Here is a 23,801-nt window from a genome sequence, read left to right as displayed (position 1 = left end):
TGGAAATCTGAGTATTACAAACAACAACAACAACAAAAAGTTCAAAATCACCATCTACTCTCATCTATTTTAAGACCTAAGGATTAAGCAGAGGATAATTTCATAAACCTAAAATCGTGATAAATCAGTTTTTTCATGGTAGTTAAATCAAATTGCTATTTTAGCACTTGTTTGAGCCTCTATAAAAACATAAATTTAAATGCATAAGTCATGTCACAGAGGCCTACCAGCAGGGAATGGAGGAGCCTGGTGGCCACCTCCTGGTGACCAGCCACCACGCACAAATAACAAAGGAGATTAAGCTTGGCTCAGGAGGTCCCCAAGCTCTTCTCAGTGGAGTTGATCTGCGAGCACACTTGTTGCAAAAAAGTCATTCCAATCTTGGTCGTTCAGAAATTATAACTCATCCAATGCCAAGGAAAGAAAATAACAGAAGTATGAATGATGAGAAAGACAACTGCTGGAAACATTACATGAGAAATAAACACAGAATTACGACAGCTAAGATGAGGACAAAGAAAACATTACACTGTCAAAACCAAAAATACTCCAAAGATGACACTACTTCTATTTGTCCTTCTATATTTCCCATCTCTTTATCTATCCATGGAAACTTTTTAACCACTTCAATGGAAAACTATGCTTTCAAACCAAGCAGATGTCTAAAGCAGAATTGTCCCACAACCTAGACTATAGCAAAATGCAAAGTTCAATACAACTGGAGTAAAAGACAAAAGAGCCTTTGTATAAATAAATCAACTCTCAAATATTGAGAAAAGCACAAATCTCACAGTTACGAAAAAGTTCCAATAAAATTACTGTGAAAAAATAACGAGGATAACATGATAGCTAAAATCACCTGAAATTCCTACCTCCAAATCCCTATACAAAAAAAGGGCAAAATCTAGGAAATGTGATACCCCCTAAAATTAGCATATTTTTGGCTGATCGCAATCTTTAGACAAAAGAAATTGTAAATATAATTTCCTAAATAACTCAAAGAAGAAAAAGGAAATAGTATTTCCCAGTAATACTTCTCTAGTTTGCATAAATAGACCTACTTGGCACTGAAGGCACTATTAATATTTTGCCTCACTTTGGTCTTTCAAAAATGTCCTTCTCCACAGGTTTTTTCAGTTGTTTTTACCGGTAATTAAGTTGACTTATATAAACCCTTAGCTGGTTTATTGAAACCTAAATATATTTTAAATTTACTTCAAATCATAGATTCTACTCTAGCCACAATGAATAATTTTCCCCAAATTGAGTTTAACAGCTTAAAACATAATTTGTTAAACAAAAAAAAAGTTTAAGGTATGTAAAAATTTCTGACTTTCACCCTAAATAAGATTTTCATTAGCTCAACAGAAATGTAATAATTATCCCTTAAGTATCTCCACTCCCACACCATCTCCACAGTCATGAACCACCTAGTCCCATTCTCAAATGTCCTGGTCCCACCAATGGAATCCCAGTCCTTCATTGTTGTCCCCAACCCTGTGCACCTACACCTGCCATAAATGGTGGAAATTCAACCAGCTCTATGAAGGGAAGGGAGGAGACCCCCCACCCACTCTACAGGAAAACTTGCCCAGATCTATGGGAACCTCCCCACCCACAAGAGGACAGGGCAGCCCAGACTCAGCTGAGAAATGTCAACAGCTGGCACAAATGAATTACAGATTATTTACAATTCACGTAACACTGCCCCAAGAATATAACCAATTGTCAAGACAAAATAAATTTAGTTATTCACATACAAATATTCTATCTGTGAATAAATTTCATATTCGTATCTGTATACAAAGAGTCTACATGTTCGATGCGTCCATTATGATCCTACCTGAAAATGCTGGTAGATGCAATATTTTTGCATCAAATTTAACCGATGGTGGTTGTTTCATTACCTGTGGTTAAAAAAAAAAAAAAAACTTTTGAGACAATTTTTAAGATGGATTATCTGTCTCCTTATATGTCCCTTATATCAGATAATAAATCAATGAGGACAAAAAAAGAATGTGTAAAATTTGTTACCAAAAAGAATAAGAACAATGCCTTTTCAGATTAAAACACACAAATATAGATAATTTATTTTTAAAAATCATTTCAATTGATATCTGTAACAAAATAAAGCTTCAAAGAAAAAATTCACCCCATCTTGGCTTACTCTTTAGATAATTTACCTCTAATTAGAAATTCAGTCATTCAGCAAATATCTACTGGGTACCTGCCAAGGTAAGGCTCTATGTCAAGTGCGAATGGGGACACAAAAATATAAAAGACACAATCCTATTTTCAGAGAGCTGACATTCTGGTTGGGAAGATGAGACAAATATTTGATAAACAACAAAATATTTCACAATTCAAAAGAGGCAGGACATAACTACAGATAAAACCCTGGACAGAAAGAATTTTTTTTGTAAATAGTAGTTTAGAGAATACAGCAAGCACTTTACTTGATAGAGTTGAGACCGGGTTTACAGAAGAGGTAGAAGGTGGGTTGAGGTCTTGAAGCATGGTTAGAACTTTATGGTTATATCAGAGAAGACACCATTCAAGGAAGCCATAATAGCATAAATTGGAAAGTGCACAATTTATTTGAGAAATGTGAAGAAACCGTGTAGTTGGATCCATGAGCTTAGGACAGCCAGATACTGCATCTTGAGATTTTTAATTAAAAATGCAACCATCATTTCTATACTTAACTTCTGCAAAACTTCTATATGTAATATTTTTAAAACCTTTACTAATTAAGTAACCAGCATTACTGTATTTACTGTAGTATTGTTACTAAAATGCATATTCTCATTCTAATCTCATAATCCAAATTCATAATCACATTCTAATCATGAGAAACCCTTACACGAACCTAAATTAAGGGACATTCTTCAAAACACCGAACCAGTTACTCTTCAAAGTGTCAAGGACTTGAGCCATACGTTTTATAACATGTATTACAAAAATATACAAAGGCCAGGCGTGGTGGCTCACGCCTGTAATCCCAGCACTTTGGGAGGCCTAGGTAGGTGGATCATCAGGTCAGGAGTTCAAGACCAGCCTGGCCAACATGGTAAAATCCCGTCTCTACTAAAACTACAAAACTTAGCCAGGTGCAGTGGCAGGTGCCTGTAATCCTAGCTACTCAGGAGGCTGAGGCAGGAGAATAGCTTGAACCCGGTCGGCAGAGGTTGCAGTGAGCTGAGATCGCACCACTACACTCCAGCCTGGGTGACAGAGTGAGACTCCATCTCAAAAAAAAAAAAAAAAAAAAAAAAAAGACAAACTGTCAAGGTCATGAAAGACAAGAAAATTCTGAGAAATTCTGACAAAACCATGAAAGACTAGGACAGACTGTACGAGACTAAGGAGGCATAACAACTAACTGTAATGTGGGATCCTGGAACAACAACAACAAAAAAGGACATTAGAGGCAACTGGTAAAATTCAAATAAATTTGGTAGTTTAGTTAACAGCACTATACTCATGTTTTGTTTTTCTTTTTTCAGAAAGAATTAGAAAGGAGCAATCAGGGTATTGCACGTCCTCATTACACAGAGATATGAATCAAGTATCATGCAACTCCAACTACCACATTCTACTGCCCTCCAAAAGGAGGAACAGGTAAGGATTAGCCCGCCTGACCAACACTATACCAATGCTAATTCCCAGGTATTGTTAACTATACTATAGGCCTATAAGATGTGAACATTAAGAGCAGCTGGGCAAAAGGTATACAGGAATTCTCAACTATTTTTTAACCTTTTTTCTCAGACTAAAAGCAGTTTAAAATTAAAGTTAAACACAAAAATTTCCACTGACTAAGGCTTCCCATAAACTATCAAATATGGTTATAAGAGGAAAAAAAGAAACACAGAATATTGTCTAAAGCAAGCTTGTCCAACCTGCAGCCCATGGGCTTCATGCGGCCCAAGATGGCTTTGAATGTGGCCCAATACAAATTCATAAACTTTCTTAAAACATTGTAAGATGTTTTCTGCAATTTTTTTGTTTGTTTGTTTTTTAGTTCATCACCTATCACTAGTGTATTTTATGTGTGGCGCAAGACAATTCTTCTTCCAGTGCGGCCCAGGAAAGCCAAAAGACTGGACACCCCTGGGAAAGATATCACAAATTGTTCTAGAAAGCCCACTTTGAAAATGCGCCAATGCACATCCACCAGCATAATAAAGTTACTCTGCCAGACATATAAACTCACAAAAAGAATTAGCTCCATTATGAAAAATAGCTAAATAATCTATATAAAATGTTGTCTATCTAGAAAATAAACATGAATCCAAGAACCCTTATGGTCTAAACCACAGTAATGTTCCCAATGAGATAAGAAAAGACAGTCATGAATTAATACAGAAAAAGAGATTTAAAAAAGAAAAAGAAGGCCGGGCGCGGTGGCTTACACCTGTGATCCCAGCACTTTGGGAGGCAGAGGTGGGCGGATCACGAGGTCAGGAGATCAAGACCATCCTGGCTAACACGGTGAAACCCTGTCTCTACTAAAAATACAAAAAATTAGCTGGGTGTGGAGGCAGGTGCCTGTAGTCCCAGCTACTCAGGAGGCTGAGGCAGGAGAATGGTGTGAACCCAGGAGGCGGAGCCTGCAGTGAGCCAAAATCATGCCACTGCATTCCAGCCTGGGTGACAGAGCGAGACTCCGTCTCAAAAAACAAAAAAAAAAACGTAAAAGCAGCAGGAAAATTAAAATAGAGAGTAAGTAGTGGAATGTATGTTGTGGAGTTGGAAGTCAAGACAAAACACAGGGACTTAGAAATGCATCTGTTTTTTAAAGTAAATACTCATTATGCCCTAGCAATAAAGTATTATATTCCAAAAAACAAGAAGCAAAAAAACTCACAGTGGTTTAGAAGTACATTGTGAACCATGACTCCTCAAGCTCCCATAGTGTCTCCCCACCGTCTCCCCTGCAGTCTTAACAACCTATGAGAGGGCAGGGCTTCCGTGTGATCTGCCTGCCCAGCCCAGCCTGGTAAGCAGTGCCCTCTGACTGCTTCTGCCTTCAAAATACATCAGAGTCACGCCTGTGGTCCCGGCACTCTGGGGGGCGAGGCGGGTTGATCACTTCGGGCTAGGAGTTCGAGACCAGTCTGGCCAACTTGGCGAAACATGAAAAATACAACAGACAAACCAACCAACCAACTCAGTGACAACAAAACAGGTCTACCCTGCAGTCATACTCTAATTTTTTCTATTTTCCTCCCTTTCTGATCCTTTATCCCACTTTCTTTTTCTTCCTCTTCCTTCTCCCTCTTCTTTGTCAAATAGAGGATTGAGTTATTATCACTGATCCATATAAAGTCCCTCTCTCATTTATTTTAACTCCCACCCATTTCTATTCCCCGACTTCCCATGTGTAACCTTCCTAATATGTTTGATACGCATCTTTTTGTTTGTATGTATTTTTAGAAAATGTTTGTTGTTTTTGTGTGCAAAAAAAATTAATAAAAAAAAAAAAGAGAGACTAGAATATTTAGAGTGATTCACATTAGTGCAGATGGAGAAACAATGGGACTGAGAGCTAAGGTCTGAGGTCAAGAGGCTGGCAACCCCTCCATGGCATGTGGAAGAAAGCAGTAGTGAGAGGCGGAGCTGACTCATTCAAAACAGAGGGGAGAAAACTTAGAACTCCAGTGAAGTGGAAGTGAAGGCAGAGGAAAGGGTTGCAGACAGAGCAGGAGCTGGAAATGCAGACATGCAGCACAAATGAAACGGAAGCAGGCAAGAGAAACAGGAAAGATTAGACAGTAAATAATATTCTGAATGAAAATCTCATGCAGATTTCAGATCTCAGTAAAGTCTACAACTCAGCTGTTAGAGAGCTTTCCGCACCTTTGGAGTGCCAATAATGGGGGTGACAACAAGATCTGAGTCCGTGTAGATAAGCTCTCTCATCTGGGATTCCAGGTCCTGCTGACTCAGGTGTCCACTTGTAATCTGAAATGAGAACAAAAATTAGACTTTGTTTCTGTGACTAATATAGAGCTTTAAAACACTGAACTAATAAGATGCTGAGAAAGACACCACTGTAAAATACCACCTATATCAATGCACTTCAGCTGCTATTCAAGACACTTGCAGTCTCATCTGATTTTCACAAAAATCCTAAACTCTACGTGCCATCATTTCCATTTTCCAGATAAAAATATAAAACTCTGAGAAAGTAACTGAATTGCCCATGTTACCATTAAGCCTGGCTAGGACTAGAAAAAAGAGATTTACAGTTCAATCTTCTAAACTGTGATGAGGCAAACTGGTTTTTCGATTACCAGCATGGGTTTTTTTGGTTGTTTTTTTCGTTTTTGTTTTTTTTTAGGGATAGAGTCTCACTCTGTCACATAGGCTGGAGGGCAGTGGTGCAACCCTGGCTCACTGCAACCTCTGCCTCCTGGGTTCAAGTGATTCTCCCGCCTCAGCCTCCCAAGTAGTGGAATTATGGGTGCGCACCACCATGCCCAGCTAATTTTTTTTTTCTTTTTGAGACAGAATCTTGCTCTGTCACCAGGCTGGAGTGCATTGGTGCGATCTCGGCTCACCACAACCTCCATCTCCTGGGTTAAAGTCATTCTCCTGCCTCAGCCTCTCAAGTAGCTGGGACGAAGTTTCACCATGTTGGCCAGGCTGGTCTCGCACTCCTGGCCTCAGGTGATCCACCTGCCTCGGCCTCCCAAAGTGCTGGGATTATAGGTGTGAGCCACTGCACCCGACCCATGGCTTTATTTTTCATTCATAGAATGCTAATCCATTTATTTCTGCTTTACAGAATATTCAATGTGAAGTTGAAACTGTAACATAAAAAAATTTTCAGACTTAAATACAGACCAGTTACCTAAGTGTTAAACTTCAATTATTTATTAAGCCTCGTTAGAGTTGATACATAATAAAATGAATCACCAGACATTCACCATCAGTTATTCCTTTGAGATGGTTCTTTGTGCTCTATTTAAACATAATTTGTATTCCTAGTGCTATGCCCCAGTATTTCCCATCAGAAAAAAAAAAAAAGAGGATTTATGCTTAAGAACCTTAAAAGAAATAATGACTAGCAAACTAAATAAAATAGACAAGTAAATCAGTGAAGTAAGGAAGAAGGAAAATAAATTATCCAAAACTAGTGAGGAAGGGTCATAGATAAAGGAACAGAGTTAGCTAAGAAAATTCCTGGAAACCCAAGGCGCCCCTTGCAACTCAGATGAAGGATATAAGAAAACACACAAAGAGGCCGGGCACGGTGGCTCAAGCCTGTAATCCCAGCACTTTGGGAGGCCGAGGCGGGCGGATCACGAGGTCAGGAGTTCAAGACCAGCCTGACCAACATGGTGAAACACTGTCTCTACTAAAAATACAAAAATTAGCCGGGTGTGGTGGCATGTGCCTGTAATCCCAGCTACTCAGGAGGCTGAGGCAGGAGAATCACCTGAACCCGGGGGACGGAGGTTGCAGTGAGTTGAGATTGTGCCACTGCACCAATTAAAAAAATTGTATGCAAAAATTAATTTCCTATAGGTAAATTGAACGTAGGCACAAATGCCAAGTTATAACAAATATCCCACTCACAATAGAAAAATATATAAAACAAAATGTTCAGGAATAAACTAAATGGTCAATAATTGCAATGAGATCATGATCATTAAATGAAAATAATCATTATAAAATTATACTCTCTTGTTTCAAGGTGAACACATTCTGTATAAAACCAGAAGTAGTAATATAAAAATGTATGAGATGTATGAGGTTACAGTGAACTATGATCGTGCCACTGCACTCCAGCCTGAGCAACAGGCTCTTAAAAAAAATGTAATCAGTGTTTACTTGGGAATTACATTGTAAATAATTTTTCTATTCTCTTTGTCCTCTTTTATATTTTACAAGTTTTTTACAATTATATATGTTCTGTAATAGAATAAAAAGTATCATTTAAAGATTATAAAACATAAGGCCAACACAGTGGCTCACACCTGTAATCCCAGCTCTTTGGGAGGCCGAGGCGGGCAGATCACTTGAGTCCAGGAGTTTGAGACCAGCCTGGGCAACATGGGGAAACCTCTACTAAAAATACAAAAAATTAGCCATGCATGGTGGCGCACACCTGTAGTCGCAGCTACTCAGGAGGCTGAGATGAGAGAATCACCTAAGCCCAAGAAGTTGAGGCTGCAATGAGCCATGATCGTGCCACTCCACTCCACCCTGGGTGACAGGAGTGAGGCTCTGTCTCAAAAATAAATACCGAGATATATATGTAAAATAAACTACCTTAGGTATTCACATTATTGATTATATTTTCTCAATAGAATGATTACATATTCCTCTTTATAACCACCTGCCAGAAGAGCTTCAACATCTATCCCATTTCAGAATGAATTTTTTTTTTTTTTTTTTTTTTTTTGAGATGGAGTCTAACTCTGTCACCCAGGCTGGAGTGCAGTGGCACAATCTCGGCTCACCGCAACCTCCACCTCCCAGGTTCACACCATTCTCCTGCCTCAGCCTCTAAAGTAGCTGGGACTACAGGCACCCACCACCACACCCGGCTAATTTTTTGTATTTTTGGTAGAGACGGGGTTTCACTGTGTTAGCCAGGATGGTGTCGATCTCCTGACCTTGTGATCTGCCCTCCTTAGCCTCCCACAGTGCTTGGATTACAGGTGTGAGCCACCGTGCCCGGCCCAGAATAAATTTTTAAATTTACATTGATTTTCTATTTCACATAATCAAAAAATTAGCACAGTGAGATTTTATTATAACCCATTTATACCAAATTTCAAAGCAGAAATAAGCTTCACATGGTCCAAATACACTTCAATTGCATCAAAACTACAGTAAAAACTAAAAGCAATTATATTTGTCAAGCAATAAGTAGCATAAAAATAACTTAGAATTAATTCAAAGTAGGTCTGTGTTCAACACAACTATGATTGAAAGAAAGTAAGACCTAAATAAGTACAAATACATCCTGTGTTCATGGAGGAAAACTTAATATTGTTAAAATGGCAGTACTTCCTAAGTTGATGTACATATTCAATGCAACTGTGATTAAAATCCCAGCTGGCTCCTTTGCAGAAACTGACAAGCTGATCTTAAAATTCATATGGAAATGCAAGTGACCCAGAACAGCCAAACCCACCTTAAAAAACTTTCTGAGGATTCATACTTTCTGATTTCAAAGCTTACTAAACAGCTACAGTAATCAAGAGTGTGCTACTGGTATAAGGACAGATGAACAGATAAAAGAATAGAATCCAGAAATAAACTTTCACATATACAGTCAATTGGTCTTCAGTAAGGGTTCCAAGACAATTTAATGGGGAAAGAATAAGTTTTTCAACAGATAGGTCTGAGATAACTGGATGTCTAGGTGCAAAACAATGAAGCTATACCCCCCTACTTCATGCCACATGCAAAAATTAACTCAAATGGATAAAAGAGCTCAATATAAGAGATATTGATAAAACTATAAAACTCATAGAAAGAAACATAGGCAGAAACCTCTGTGACCTTGGAGTAGCAACGTTTTTTTAGATATTACACCAAAAGCACAAGGAACAAAAAAACACAAATGAAAAAAGATAAATTGGACTATATCAAAATTTAAAATCTTTGTGCTTCAAAGGACTCCATAAAGAAAGAAAAAAGACAATCCAGAAACAGGGAGAAAATTGTTATAACTCCTATCTAGAATATGTAAAAAATTCTTACAACTAAATAATAAAGAGATACATAACCCAATTAAAAATAGGTTAAATTCTGGAATAAATATTTCCCCAAGGAAAATAGACAAATGGCCAATAAACACATAAAAACATACTCAACATCATTTGCCATCAGGTAAATGCAAATCAAAATCACTAAGACATAGAAATTCACACCTACTAGCTGGGCGCAGTGGCTCACACCTGTAATCCAAATACTTTGGGAGGCAGAGACAGGTGGATCATTTGAGGTCAGGAGTTCGAGACCAGCCTGGCCAACATGGTGAAACCCCATCTCTACTAAATATATAAAAATTAGCCAGCTGGTAGTGGTGCATGCCTATAATCCCAGCTACTCGGAAGGCTGAGGCAGAATTGCTTGAGCCTGGGAGATGGAGGTTGCAGTGAGCCAAGATCATGCCACTGCACTCCAGACTGGGCAACAGTCAGACCCTGTCTCAATCAATCAATGGAATTTCACACCTGCTAGATGTGAAATAGGATGGCGATCATGAGAAAGACAGGCAATGCAAAACTATTCACAATAGCCAACAGGTGGATGCAACCCAACTATTCATCAACAGATGAAAAGATAACAAAGCGTATTAAATACATACAAGGGAATATTATTCAGCCTTAAATACAAATGACATTCTGGTATATGCTACAACATGGATGAACGTTAAAGACATTATGCTAAGTGAAATAAGCCACGCACGAAAGGACAAATACTATATGAGACCAATTATGCCAGCAGTCCCCAAACTTTTTGGCGTCAGGAACCAGTTTTGCAGAAGACAATTTTTCCACAGACAAGGTTGGGGGAGATGATTTTGGGATGATTCAAGGACATTACATTTATTGTGCATTTTATTTCTATTATTATTACATTGTAACATATAATGAAATAATTGTACAACTCACTATAATATAGAATAAGGGCTGGGCGCGGTGGCTCACGCCTGTTATCCCAGCACTTTGGGAGGCCAAGGTGGGCAGATCATGAGGTCAGGAGATCGAGACCATCCTGGCTAACACGGTGAAACCCCGTCTCTACTAAAAAATACAAAAAATTGGCGGGGCGTGGTGGCTGGCGCCTGTAGTCCCAGCTACTCAGGAGGCTGAGGCAGGAGAATGGCATGAACCCGGGAGGCGGAGCTTGCAGTGAGCCCAGATTGCACCACTGCACTCCAGCCTGGGTGACAGAGCAAGACTCCCTCTCAAAAAAAAAAAAAAAACTACAAATGATAAGCAACATAGAATAGATATTTAAGGAAAGGCTTTAAAAAGAAAAATAAGATCAAAATAAACTAAGAAAAAAATTATTACAGAACAAAGAGATTCTAGGGAGAAGACAAAAGAGTATCAAAATCACTTCGTAAAGATACTTGTGAATATATTACATGTATAAAACAAAACAGAGGCCGGGCACGGTGGCTCACGCCTGTAATCCCAGCACTTTGGGAGGCTGAGGTGGGCGGATCATGAGGTCAGGAGGTCAAGCCCATTCTGGCTAACATGGTGAAACCACGTCTCTACTAAAAAATCTGTCTCTACTAAAAACACAAAAGTTAGCCAGGTGTGGTGGCGGGCGCCTGTAATCTCAGCTACGCGGGAGGCTGAGGCAGGAGAATCGCTTTAACCAGTGGACTGTCAAGAGAGGTAGGCTGCAGTAAGCCGAGATCGCGCCACTGCACTCCAGCCTGGGCAACACAGTGAGTGAGACTGTCTCAACAAAAAGAAAAAAAGAAAGAAAACTTTTTTTTTTTTTTTGAGAGAGAAGTCTCGCTCTTCTCCCCCAGGTTTGAGTGCAATGGCTCGATCTCAGCTCACTGCAACCTCCGCCTCCCGGGTTCAAACGATTCTCCTGCCTCTGCCTCCCAAATAGCTGGGATTAAGTCGCCTGCCAACACGACCGGCTAATTTTTCTATTTTTTAGTAGAGGCGGGTTTCACCATGTTGGCCAGGCTGTTCTCCAACTCCTGACCTCAAGTGATCAGCCCGGTTGGCCTCCCAAAGTGCTGGGATTACAGGCATGAGCCACTACGCCCCGCTGAAAAACCGAAAATCTTAAAAGGCCTTTCCCCTTCCCCGCCTGGGCTCAAACAACTCGGGAGCCGCCCTGCCCCGCCCTGTCGCGGTCCCTAGAGCAGGTCGGCTGACTGAGGGCGACCATGGATCCCAAGAAGGCTCCGGCAGCCGCGGGCTCCCACCTCGAGGCGCAGCGACAGGGGCCGAGAGGGACCAGCAGCCCCCAAGCCAGCCCCGCTCTAAGAGTTGGAGAGACGCGCCCTCCACCTTCTCCCACCCAAGCCTCGTGCAGTGCCTGGCGGGCCAGTTTCGGGAGAAAGGGGCGGGGAACCGGGGCCTCTCTGGAGCAGGTTCCCCTTTGTCCTGGGACTCTGGGCATCCCCTTTCCGCCCTCGCCCTGCCCCGCGAGGCCGCCACCCGGCGACTCACCTTGATGTTGCGGTGGAGCGTGAGCCGCGGCTGTGACTCCTGATTCTGGTGGAAGATAGAGGCTAGCAACTTCAGTTTGGCCTTGACCCTGACACGGACATCTTCCCCTCATCTCCGCCGGAAGGGCGCGGAAAAGGGGCCTGTCCCAAGCGGCTGTCATGGCGGCGACCACCCGGTGGGGCCCCCGGCAGAGCTCTCGCTCGCGGCTCCACCTCTCCCTGCGGCCGTGACCCTCGTGGGAGCGCGACTGGAAAATGGCAGGGGACACCGAGGACTTGGCGGGAGCCGTGTGGCGGCCTGGGAGGCTGCTCCCTTTGTAACCGACTCCACCGACAGGAGGCGCTGCTACCGTCAAGCCGCAGCTTAAAAGGGCAGCAGCACCACCGCCCCCCGCTACCGCCTGGGAAATGACTGCCCCAACCCCGCCCCGGTCCTCGTCGCCCTTCACCTCTTACCCCTCACCCCTCACCCCTCAACCCGGCGCGCCCCGCGCGCACCCGGCGTGCGCGTGCTCCCGGCTGCCCCCTCCTCTCTTGACCCAGCACCTTTCTGCCCGACCCATCCGCTCCCTTCCTCACACTCGCAACCGGGCGGCACAACCACCAACTGTGTGTGTGTGTGTGTGTGTGTGTGTGTGTGTGTGTGTGTGTCCCTGTCCCAATGGGGCGTGGCTCATGCCTGTAATCCCACCACTTTGGGAGGCTAAAGCGGGCAGATCAGGAGGTCAGGAGATAAGACCATCCTGGCTAACACGGTAAAACCCCGTTTCTACGAAAAAAATACAAAAAATTAGCCGGGAGTGGTGGCGGACGCCTGTAGTCCCAGCTACTTGGGAGGCTGAGGCAGGAAAACGGCGTGAACCCGGGAGGCGGAGCTTGCAGTGAGCTGAGATTGCGCCACTGCACTCCAGCCTGGGCGACAGAGCAAGACTCCATATCAAAAACAAACAAACAAACAAAAAATCTCTAAGGATCACTAGTGGTCAGCAACTATATGCAAATAGATAGGAAAACCTACCAAAAATGGATAAATTTCCAGACACATCTAACCTACCAAGATTGAACCATGATGAAACCCAAAACCTGAACAAACCAATAACAAATAATGGGATCAAAGTGGTAATAAAAAGTCTCCCAACAAAGAAAAGCCTGGGACCTGATGATTCACTGCTGAATTCTAGCAAACATTTAAAGAAGAACTAATACCAACCTTACCCAAACGATTCCAAAAATAGAGACGGAGTGAATACTTGCAAACTCATTCTACAAGGCTAGCATTACCCTGATACCAAAATCAAAGATAGAAACCAAAAAAGAAAACTACAAGCCAATATCACTGATGAATATTGATGCAAAACTCCTCATTAAAATATTAGCTAACAGAATTCCACAACACATTAAAGTTGGGGTGCAGTGTCCCAGGTTCCTCACTCTGTCACCCAAGCTGGAGTGCAGTGGCACTGTCTTGGCTCACTGCAACCTCTGCCTCCCAGGCTCAAGCAATTCTTCTGCCTCAGCCTCCTGGGTAGCTGGGATTACAGGCGTCCACCGCCACACCCGGCTACTTTTTTTGTATTTTTATTAGAGACGGTGTTTCATCACATTGGCCAGGCTGGTCTCCAACTCCTGACATCAGGTGATCCACCCACCTCAGCCTCCCAAAGTGCTGGGATTACAGGAATGATCGGCCTGGCGTGGTGGCTCCGCTTTGATCCTAGGACTTTGGACAGCCGAATGTGGAGGGTGGCTTGAGCCTAGGAGTTGCAGACCAAACCTGGGCAACATGGTGAAACCTGGTCTCTCTCTCTCTTTTTTTTTTTTTTTTTTGAGACGGAGTTTCACTCTTGTTGCCCAGGCTGGAGTGCAGTGGCATGGTCTCGGCTCGCCACGGCCTCCACTTCCCGGGTTTGGGTGGTTCTCCTGCCTCAGCTTCCCGAGTGGCTGGGATTGCAGGCATGAGCCACCATGCCCGGCTCATTTTGTAATTTTTATTGTTTTTCTTTTCTTTTTTTTTTTTTTTCTGCAGACGGGGTTTCTCCATGTTTGTCGGGCTGGTCTCAAACTGCCCACCTCAGGTAATCTGTCCGCCTCGGCTTCCCCGGGTGCTGGGATTGCAGGCGTGAGCCACCATGCCAGGCCTAATTTATTAATCAGAAAGGAATAGATTGGCCTGGTGTGGTGGCTGACGCTTGTGATCACAGGACTTTGGATGGCATACAGCAGCGGCTTGCTTGAACCTAGGAGTTCCAGACCGGCCTCGGCAAAATGGTGAAACCCAGTTTCTTTTTTTTGGTTGTTTTTTTTTTTTTTTTTGAGGCGGAGTTTCGCTCTTGCTGCCGAGGCTGGAAGGCAGTGACGTGGTCTCGGCTCCCTGCGGTCTCCGCCTCCTGTTTTGGGTGGTTTTCCTGCCTCAGCCTCTTGAACGGCTGGGATTGCAGGCGTGAACCACCATGCCTGACTAATTTTGTATTTGTTTTTTTTGTTGTTGTTGTTTTGTTTTGGTTTTGGGACAGATGGGGTTTCTCCCTATTGGTTAGGCTGGTCTGAAACTCTTGACCTCAGGTGATCCACCCGCCTCGGCCTCCCAGAGTGCTGGGATTGCAGGGGTGAGCCACCGCGACCAGCCCAGTTTATTAATCAGAAAGGAATAGATCGGCCGGGCGTGGTGGCTCACGCTTGTGATCCCAGGACTTTGGATGGCTGAGCGTGGAGGATCTCATAGCCTAGGAGTTGCAGACGGGCCTGGGCAACATGGTGAAACCCGGTCTCTTTTTTTTTTTTTTTTTCAGGCGGAGTTTTTCTCTTGTTGCCTGGCTGGAGTGCAGTGGCGTGGTCTCAGCTCCCCCAGTCTCCGCCTCCAGGTTTGGCTTTGGGCCCGGCGAAGTGGCTCATGCCTGCAGTCCCAGCACCCCGGGAGGCCGAGGCGGACGGATCACCTGAGATCAGGAGTTTGAAACCAGCCCGACAAACATGGAGAAACCCCGTCTACATACCAAAACAACAACAACAAAAAAAAACCAAAAATACAAAATGAGCCAGGCGTGGTGGCTCACGCCTGCAATCCCAGCCACTCAGGAGGCTGAGGTGGTAGATCCACCCAAACCCAGAGGTGGAGGACACTCAGAGCCGAGACCGAGCCACTGCACTCCAGCCAGGCAATAAGAGCGAAACTCCGCCTCAGAAAAAAAAGAAAAAGAAAAAAAAGAGAGAGACTTGGGTATCACCATTTTGCCCAGGCCCGTCTGGAACTCCTAGGCTCAAGCAATCTGCTGAGCTAGGCCATCCAAAGTCCTGTGATCACAAGCGTGAGCCACCACGCCAGGCCAATCTATTCCTTTCTGATTAATAAATTAGGCCTGGCATGGTGGCTCACGCCTGCAATCCCAGGACTCCGGGAGGCCGAGGCGGGTGGATCACCTGAAGTCGAGAGTTTGAGACCAGCCTAACCAACAGGGAGAAACCTCCTCTGTACCAAAAACAAAACAAAACAAGTACAAAATTAGTCGGGCATGGTGGCTCATGCCTGCAATCCCAGCCATTCGGGAGGCTGAGGCAGGACAATCACCCAAACCCGGAGGCTGAGGTCGTGGGAAGCCGAGATCATGTCACTGCCGTCCAGCCTGGACAAGAAGAGAAAAACTCCACCTAAAAAAAAAAAGACCGGCCGGGCGCAGTGGCTCACGCTTGTAATCCCAGCACTTTGGGAGGCCGAGGCGGGCGGATCACAAGGTCAGGAGATCGAGACCACGGTGAAACCCCGTCTCTACTAAAAATACAAAAAATTAGCCAGGCGTGGTGGCGGGCGCCTGTAGTCCCAGCTACTCGGAGAGGCTGAGGCAGGAGAATGGTGTGAACCCGGGAGGCGGAGCTTGCAGTGAGCCGAGATCGCGCCACTGCACTCCAGCCTGGGTGACAGAGCGAGACTCCGTCTCAAAAAAAAAAAAAAAAAAAAAGACCGTGTTTCACCATGTTGCCCGGGCCGGTCTGGAACCCCTAGGCTCAAGCAATCTGCCACAGTGAGCCATCCAAAGTCCTGTGATCACAAGCGTCAGCCACCACGCCAGGCCGATCTATTCCTTTCTGATTAATAAATTGGGCCGGGCGAGGTGGCTCATGCCTGCAGTCCCAGCACCCCAGGAGGCCGAGGCCCACGGATCACCTGAGGTCGGGAGTTTGAGACCAGCCCGACAAACATGGAGAAACCCCGTCTACACCAAAACAACAAAAACAACAACAACAAAACAAAAATACAAAATGAGCCAGGCATAGTGGCTCACACCTGCAATCCCAGCCACTCGGGAGGCTGAGGTAGCAGATCCACCGAAACCCGGAGATGGAGGACACGGAGAGCCGAGACCGCGACACTGCACTCCAGCCAGGCAATAAGAGCGACACTCCGCCTCAGAAAAAAAAAAAAGAGAGAGAGACTGGGTTTCACCATTATGCCCGGGGCGGTCTGGAACTCCTAGGCTCCAGCAATCCGCTGTGCTAGGCCATCCAAAGTCCTGTGATCACAAGCGTCAGCCACCACGCTAGGCCAATCTATTCCTTTCTGATTAATAAATTAGGCCTGGCATGGTGGCTCACGCCTGCAATCCCAGCACCCGGGGAGGCCGAGGCAGGCAGATTACCTGAGGTCAGGAGTTTGAGACCAGCCCGACAAACATGGAGAAACACCATCTGCACAAAAAAAAAAAAAAAAAAGAAAAGAAAAACAAAAAAAATTACAAAATGAGCCGGGCATGGTGGCTCATGTCTGCAATCCCAGCCATTCGGGAAGCTGAGGCAGGAGAACCACCCAAACCCGGGAGGTGGAGGCCGTGTAGAGTGAAGACCATGCCATTGCACTCCAGCCTGGGCAACAAGAGCAAAACTCTGTCTCAAAAAAAAAAAAAAAAAAAAGAGAGAGAGACCAGGTTTCACCATGTTGCCCAGGTTTGGTCTGGAACTCCTAGGCTCTTGTTGCCCAGGTTGGATTGCAGTGGCGTGGTCTTGGCTCCCCACCGCCACCGCTTCCGGAGTTTGGGTGGTGCTGCTGCCTCAGCCTCCTGAGTGGCTGGGATTGCAGGCGTGAGCCACCATGTCCAGCTTATTTTTTTTTTTTATACAGACGGGGTTTCTCCCTGTTGTTCAGCCTGTTCTCAAACTCCCGAACTCAGATTATCCACCTGCCTCGGCCTCTGAAGGTGCTATAATTGCATGCATGAGCCAACGTGCATGGCCCAATTTATTTTATGTATTTTTTTGTTTTGAGATGGAGTCTCACTCTGTCACCCAGGCTGGAGTGCAGTGGCACTGTCTTGGCTCACTGCAACCTCTGCCTCAGAGGCTGAAGCAATTCTCCTGCTTCAGCCTCCTGGGTAGCTGAGATTACAGGCGTCCACCACCACACCTGGCTAATTTTTTTGTATTTTTATTAGAGACGGTGTTTCATCACGTTGGCCAGGCTGGTCTCCAACTCCTGACGTCAGGTGATCCACCCACCTCAGCCTCCCAAAGTGCTGGGATTACAGGCATGATCGGCCTGGCGTGGTGGCTCCACTTTTGATCCCAGGACTTGGACAGCCGAGCATGGAGGGTCGCTTCAGCCTAGGAGTTCCAGACCAAACCTGGGCAACATGGTGAAACCCGGTCTTTTTTTTTCTTTTTTTTTTTTTTTTTCAGACTTAGTTTTGCTCTTGTTGCTTAGGCTGGAGTGCAGTGGCATGGTCTTGGCTCGCCACAGCCTCCGCCTCCTGGGTTTGGGTGGTTCTCCTGCCTGAACTTCCCGAGTGGCTGGGATTGCAGGCATGAGCCACCATGCCAGGCTCATTTTGTAATTTTTTTTGTTTTTCTTTTTTTTTTTTTTTTTTTTTGTGCAGACGGTGTTTCTCCATGTTTGTCAGGGTGGTCTCAAACTCCTGACCTCAGGTAATCTGCCTGCCTCGGCCTCCCCAGGTGCTGGGATTGCAGGCGTAAGCCATCATGCCAGGCCTAATTTATTTATCAGAAAGGAATAGGTTGGCCTGGCGTGGTGGCTCACACTTGTGATCACAGGACTTTGGAATGCCTACCGCAGCAGATTGCTTGAGCCTAGGAGTTCCAGACCAGCCTCAGCCAAATGGTAATACCAGTCTCTTTTTTTTTTTTTTTTTTTTTTTGAGGCAGAGTTTCACTCTTCCTGCCCAGGCTGGAGGACAGTGACATGGTCTCGGCTCCCCATGGCCTCCGCCTCCAGGTTTGGGTGATTCTCCTGTCTCAGCCTCCCTAATGGCTGGGATTGTAGGCATGAGCCACCATGACTGACTAATTTTGTTTTTTTTTTTTTTTTTTTTGGTACTGACAGGTTTTCTCCCTGTTAGGCTGGTCTCAAAGTCTGGACTTCAGGTGATCCACCCGCCTCGGCCTCCCGGCGTACTGGGATTGCAGGGGTGAGCCACAGCGACCAGCCCACTTTATTAATCAGAAAGGAATAGATCGGCCTGGCATGGTGGCTCACGCTTGTGATCCCAGAACTTTGGATGGCTGAGCCCAGGGGTTGTCATGAGCCTAGGAGTTCCAGACTGGCCTGGGCAACACGGTGAAACCCACCTTTTTTTTTTTTTTTTTTGAGGCAGAGTTCCGCTCTTGTTGCCCAGGCTGGTGTGCAGTGGTGCGGTCTCAACTCCCCATGGCCTCTGCCTCCTGAGTTGGGTTCTCAGTGTTATTCCTTGCTCAAAGTCTTGAGCTCAGAGGAATAATAAACGGTATTCCTGTCCTGCATAGAAAATGCTTTGCCCCTATATGTTAATTGGTTCCACCCAGAAGTCAGTAATCCTGTTAAACACATGTTGACAGGGCCAAGGGAAGCTCAAAAATGGATGCAAGAGGCAGAATGGTATCATCTTGAGGACACGATCCATGGTGATGAGTCCCCATTTGGTCCACATATGTGCCAGAAAAAGCTTAAAAAACTAAAAACAATCTTCTGAAAGCCATTCCTAAATTGCTTCCCCACTCACACTGACTGGACAATCAACCAGACCTACAGACAGAAGAAAGAAGAATATGTTACTGATTTCAAAAACCACTTAGAGCTTTTGTTTTTCTTATGGCATTCTAGGCAACCCAGCCTACCCTTGCTGCCCTTTTTGTAAAACGATTCTCCTCAGGTATTATTTGGAGACGCAGAAAAAAAAGTTAAAAAATTTTAAAAAGGTAAGGAAATAAGCTATAGGTTTAGCTAGGTTAGCTGAACATTTGTAAAGAACCTTAGAACAAGGTAAGAAACAAAGGGCTTCCAAATTAACGGCCTTGCAATTATAGCAACTCCAGGGCAACCAACAATTCAGACTGACCTTCAGACTTCTCCTAATAAATGACTTTTAAATCAACAATTTATCTGCTTCTGTCTGTATGTACATGCATGTCTTTGTATGAACATATGTATGTTATGTGTATGTGATATTTTTGGATGATATTACTAAACAAATTTATAAAATTAAAAAAAAAATGAGCTGGCAATGTCCTGCACCTGTAGTCCCAGCTACTCAGGAGTCTGAGGCAGAAGAATCCCTTGAACCCAGGGGTTGGAGGCAGCATTGAGCTATGATCGCACCACTGTCTTCCAGCCTTGGCGACAGGGCAAGACCCTGTCTCTTTAAAAAAAAAAGAAATGTTAGATTTTCCTGGGTTGCTGGTCAGATGGGTTTGTATTATCCCTGCTAGATGTTTAAGTCAATAAATCCAACCAAAGAGTAAAATATGTAGTAAACATGAATTGCTTGGTGCATGTTAGTTACAGAAGTTAGAAAAAGACAGAGAGGGAAGAATAATGTTTAGCTTTTCAGTTTCTTTGCTTCTGTGATAATTTTGATATTTGCCTGACCTATAAACACAAATGAAATAAGATGATGGGGTAGGGTAGTGACTGATGACAGTTGAGCTGCTGTGGTGGATCTGGATTTGGCAAATAGGAGGTGGTCTAGAGAAAGCCTCTCTGCATTTGCTATTTTTCAAGTCCCTTTAGCTCAAAGTGATCAATATACCAAAGTGGAATAGCTTTCGTGAGGTGACAATTCTTGAACTCCTTCAATGGCTAGCTGTGTTTAGTGTCTCATGAAATTTTTCATGAGCAATCCAAGCACAAGTGTTAAGAACAAGTGAATTAGGTAAATATCAATGAAATAAACGTAGCTCTGTTCATTGTTCTCGAGTTTTTTTTTCCACCTGTAGAATGGACTAGATGCGGAATTCTTCTAGGTTTCTCCAATTCAATTTTCTCCCATTTTTCCAACTTGGGATTACTACGAACAAGAACTTCTCTGTTCCTGAAATGCCATGAGCTGGAATGGGTAGCCTGGTATAATTTCAGAGGACAACCCTCATTCCTGATGTGTGCATGACTCCAGGAGTTCACCAAAACACTCAATGCTATAACCCAAGACACTCAAACTGCAAACCAGGAAAAAGTTATTTGAACTCAAATCTAGAAGTCTTGACTAATTACCCTCTGGACTCAGAGATTGAATTTATAGTTTGCTCTAGTCATTGGTCTTTATTTTTCTTTTATTTCCATAGAAATACTAGTCGGTTTGATTTGTGATGACCTTGGCTGAGGAGCATACTTCAGTCTCTTGGTATTATTCTCCTGATAGTCACCATTGTAATCCCCCTGGTGTAGTATATACTCTGAAGGGTCTCAAATGTATGTGTGCAGCCATCAAAGGTATGCCAGATGGTCTTACTGTGATTAAAGCAACAAAAATGAGATGAGCAAAAATAAGAACCTTTCTTCAATGAGCCTATGTCATGACTTAACGAGTTTTACCCTGAGATAAAGACAACCCAGCCAAGACAGTGACAGTGAGTGATGCTTATGCCCAAACTTTGGTCAATCTCTCATAAATGAGAGGCTGATCAAAAGGAGACAATTTTAAAAAAATTATAATTGGGAAACTATTAAACTGGGGTGTCTCTGGCAATTTAAATTCCCATATCAATAAATCAAAGCCCAGTATCAATAGTAAATTGAAACTAGAAACTACCAATCAGAAACCACCAACTAACCTTTAAATAGGGTCTCTCCACTGTAACCAAAATTGTTTTCTTTGTCTTGCTTATGTAAATACTTTATAAAAGATTCCCCTCTTGCCCTTGTCAGTGAAATTTTACCCCTTATAGGCTAGTGCTACTCCAAATCATGAATCCTCAAATGTTCAAATACACTGCTTGAGATTTAAATGTACTTATATTTTTCTTTTATCATTACCTACATAATCTGTGTCATCCAGCCCAGCCTTCTTCCACCTTTCATTGCTTGCAGCTTTACCAGCCACTTGATCTTCTTCCAGACTTTCAAAGGTGACTCCAATCCCTGTCCCCTTCCGGACCTTTCTTCTACCTAGAATTCTTTTTTCAGATCTCACTCTTCACATAGCTGTCTCCAGTCCTCAACATAATTGTTACTTCCCCAGGGAGTTCTCCAGGCACAAAAATCTAAATTTCATAGATTTACACTCTGCTATGATACCCTGTATTTTTCTTTCATAATACTTAAAAATTCAATCACAGGTATAAACATATTCAGCACGATGATTTGCCTATCTTTCCCACCAAAATAAACTCACCACACTTTTACAAGTCTTCAGCACATTGCAGATGCTCAGTAAATACATTCTAATGAATTAAGATATACATGTGATTGGGTGCTACCATCTAATTAATGAACAGTTACAGTCAAAAACTTGGAAATAGTAAAACAACATGCATTTAAAAAGCAACGAAGTCCAGGTGTGGTGGCTCGCCTCTGTAATCCCAGTACTTTGAGAGGTCGAGGTGGGTGGATTGCTTGAGCCCAAGAGTTCAAGACCAGCCTGGGCAACATGGTGAAACCCCATCTCTACAAAAAATACAAAAAAAAAAAAAAAAATTAGCCAAGTGTGGTGGTGCAGGCCTGTAATCCCAGCTACTCAAGCTGAAGTGGGAGGACCACCTGAGCCCAGGAAGCCAAGGCTGCAGTGAGCCAAGACTGCACCACTCTACTCCAGCCTGGGCGAGAGGAGTGAGACCCTATCTCAAAAACAAATAAATAAATAAAAATAAAAGCAACTATATGTTAGTGATATATTTCATAGGTGCATTTTTTCAATTACTTTTTGAAGCATACTGAAAATATCACTTGAGATCTTTATTAACCCTCAAAAGAGCTGGAAAGTTACAGAAGAGGTGCACAAGTTTTTCCAGATGGCACACAATAATCTTTTATTTAAAATTACAATAGCAGGCTATTGTGAATATTACTGATATTTAGCTGGAACTTTCCAGGTAACTAAACATTAGCGTATTATACTTTTCAATTTCCATGTTTTGTCTCAAGGCAACTGAATAAAACTAGGTGGCGATCAAGCAAAAAATATCTAAGCTCAAAGTTTTCTATTCACCTATTTTATTCAGGTGATACTTGGAAGCTTAGTGGAAGACTTTGAAGACCTGTTTTATCCCAATAATCTAAGAATTTTCTTAATAACAAGTAGGAAAATATGTGAGTATTCTCCTTTTTAATGAGAAAGACGACACATACACCCCAAATAACATTAACGTTCAATCAAAATCCAGCCACATATTTTTCTTTCTTTTTTTTTTATTTTACTTTAAGTTCTGCATACATGTGCAGAACGTGCAGGTTTGTTTCATAGGTATACATGTGCCATCGTGGTTTGATGCACTTATCAACCCGTCAGCCACGTATTTTTAAAAATATCTTGCCAGAATGCAGTGGCTTACGCCTGTAATCCCAGCACTTTGAGAGCTCGAGGTGGGCGGATCACGAGGTCAGGAGATCGAGACCATCCTGGTCAACAGGGTGAAACCCCGTCTCTACTAAAAATACAAAACTTACCTGGGTGTGGTGGCGCGTGCCTGTAATCCCAGCTACTCGGGAGGCTGAGGCATGAGAATCACTTGAACCAAGGAGGCGGGGGTTGCAGTGAGCCAAGATCATGCCACTGCACTCCAGCCTGGCAACAGTGCGAGACTCCATCTCAAAAAAAACAAAAAAAAATCCTCAGGAATCTAAAAAGTATAGCTTCCACTTTAGTAATTAACTCACAAAAATGCAATGACTAAAAGACAGATGTGCCAAAGCCTTTGAACTTGGTGTTTTTTTTTTATATATATACTTTACGTTTTAGGGTACCTGTACACAACCTGCAGGTTTGTTACATATGTATACGTGTGCCATGCTGGTGTGCTGCACCCATTAACTCATCATTTACATTAGGTATATCTCCTAATGCTATCTCTCCCCGCTCCCCTCACCCCACGACAGGCCCCAGTGTGTGATGTTCCCCACCCTGTGTCCAAGTGTTCTCATTGTTCAATTCCCACCTATGAGTAAGAACATGTGGTGTTTGGTTTTCTGTCCTTGCAATAGTTTGCTCAGAACGATGGTTTCCAGCTTCATCCATGTCCCTACAAAGGACATGAACTCATCATTTTTTATGGCTGCATAGTATTCCATGGTGTATATGCACCACATTTTCTTAATCCAGTCTATCCTTGGTGGACATTTGGGTTGGTTCCAAGTCTTTGCTATTGTGAATAGTGCTGCAATAAACATATGTGTGCATGTGTCTTTATAGCAGCATGATTTATAATCCTTTGG

The 23,801-nt window shown here is 43.5% G+C and overlaps 1 non-coding gene across 1 annotated transcript; it reads right to left on the bottom strand.

Annotated features, from left to right (window-relative positions):
* Nucleotides 1-3,511: 3,511 nt before the first annotated feature.
* LOC115833107 lies at nt 3,512-3,644 on the bottom strand. The gene has a single exon (XR_004028550.1). It is a non-coding gene; the product is annotated as a U8 small nucleolar RNA (small nucleolar RNA).
* Nucleotides 3,645-23,801: the final 20,157 nt, after the last annotated feature.

Source organism: Nomascus leucogenys, chromosome 24 (assembly GCF_006542625.1).
Source record: "Nomascus leucogenys isolate Asia chromosome 24, Asia_NLE_v1, whole genome shotgun sequence".
NCBI classification, from domain to species: Eukaryota; Metazoa; Chordata; class Mammalia; order Primates; family Hylobatidae; genus Nomascus; species Nomascus leucogenys.
The sequence above is the reverse complement of the archived record's forward strand: the minus strand, read 5'-3'. Positions and strand labels throughout refer to the sequence as shown.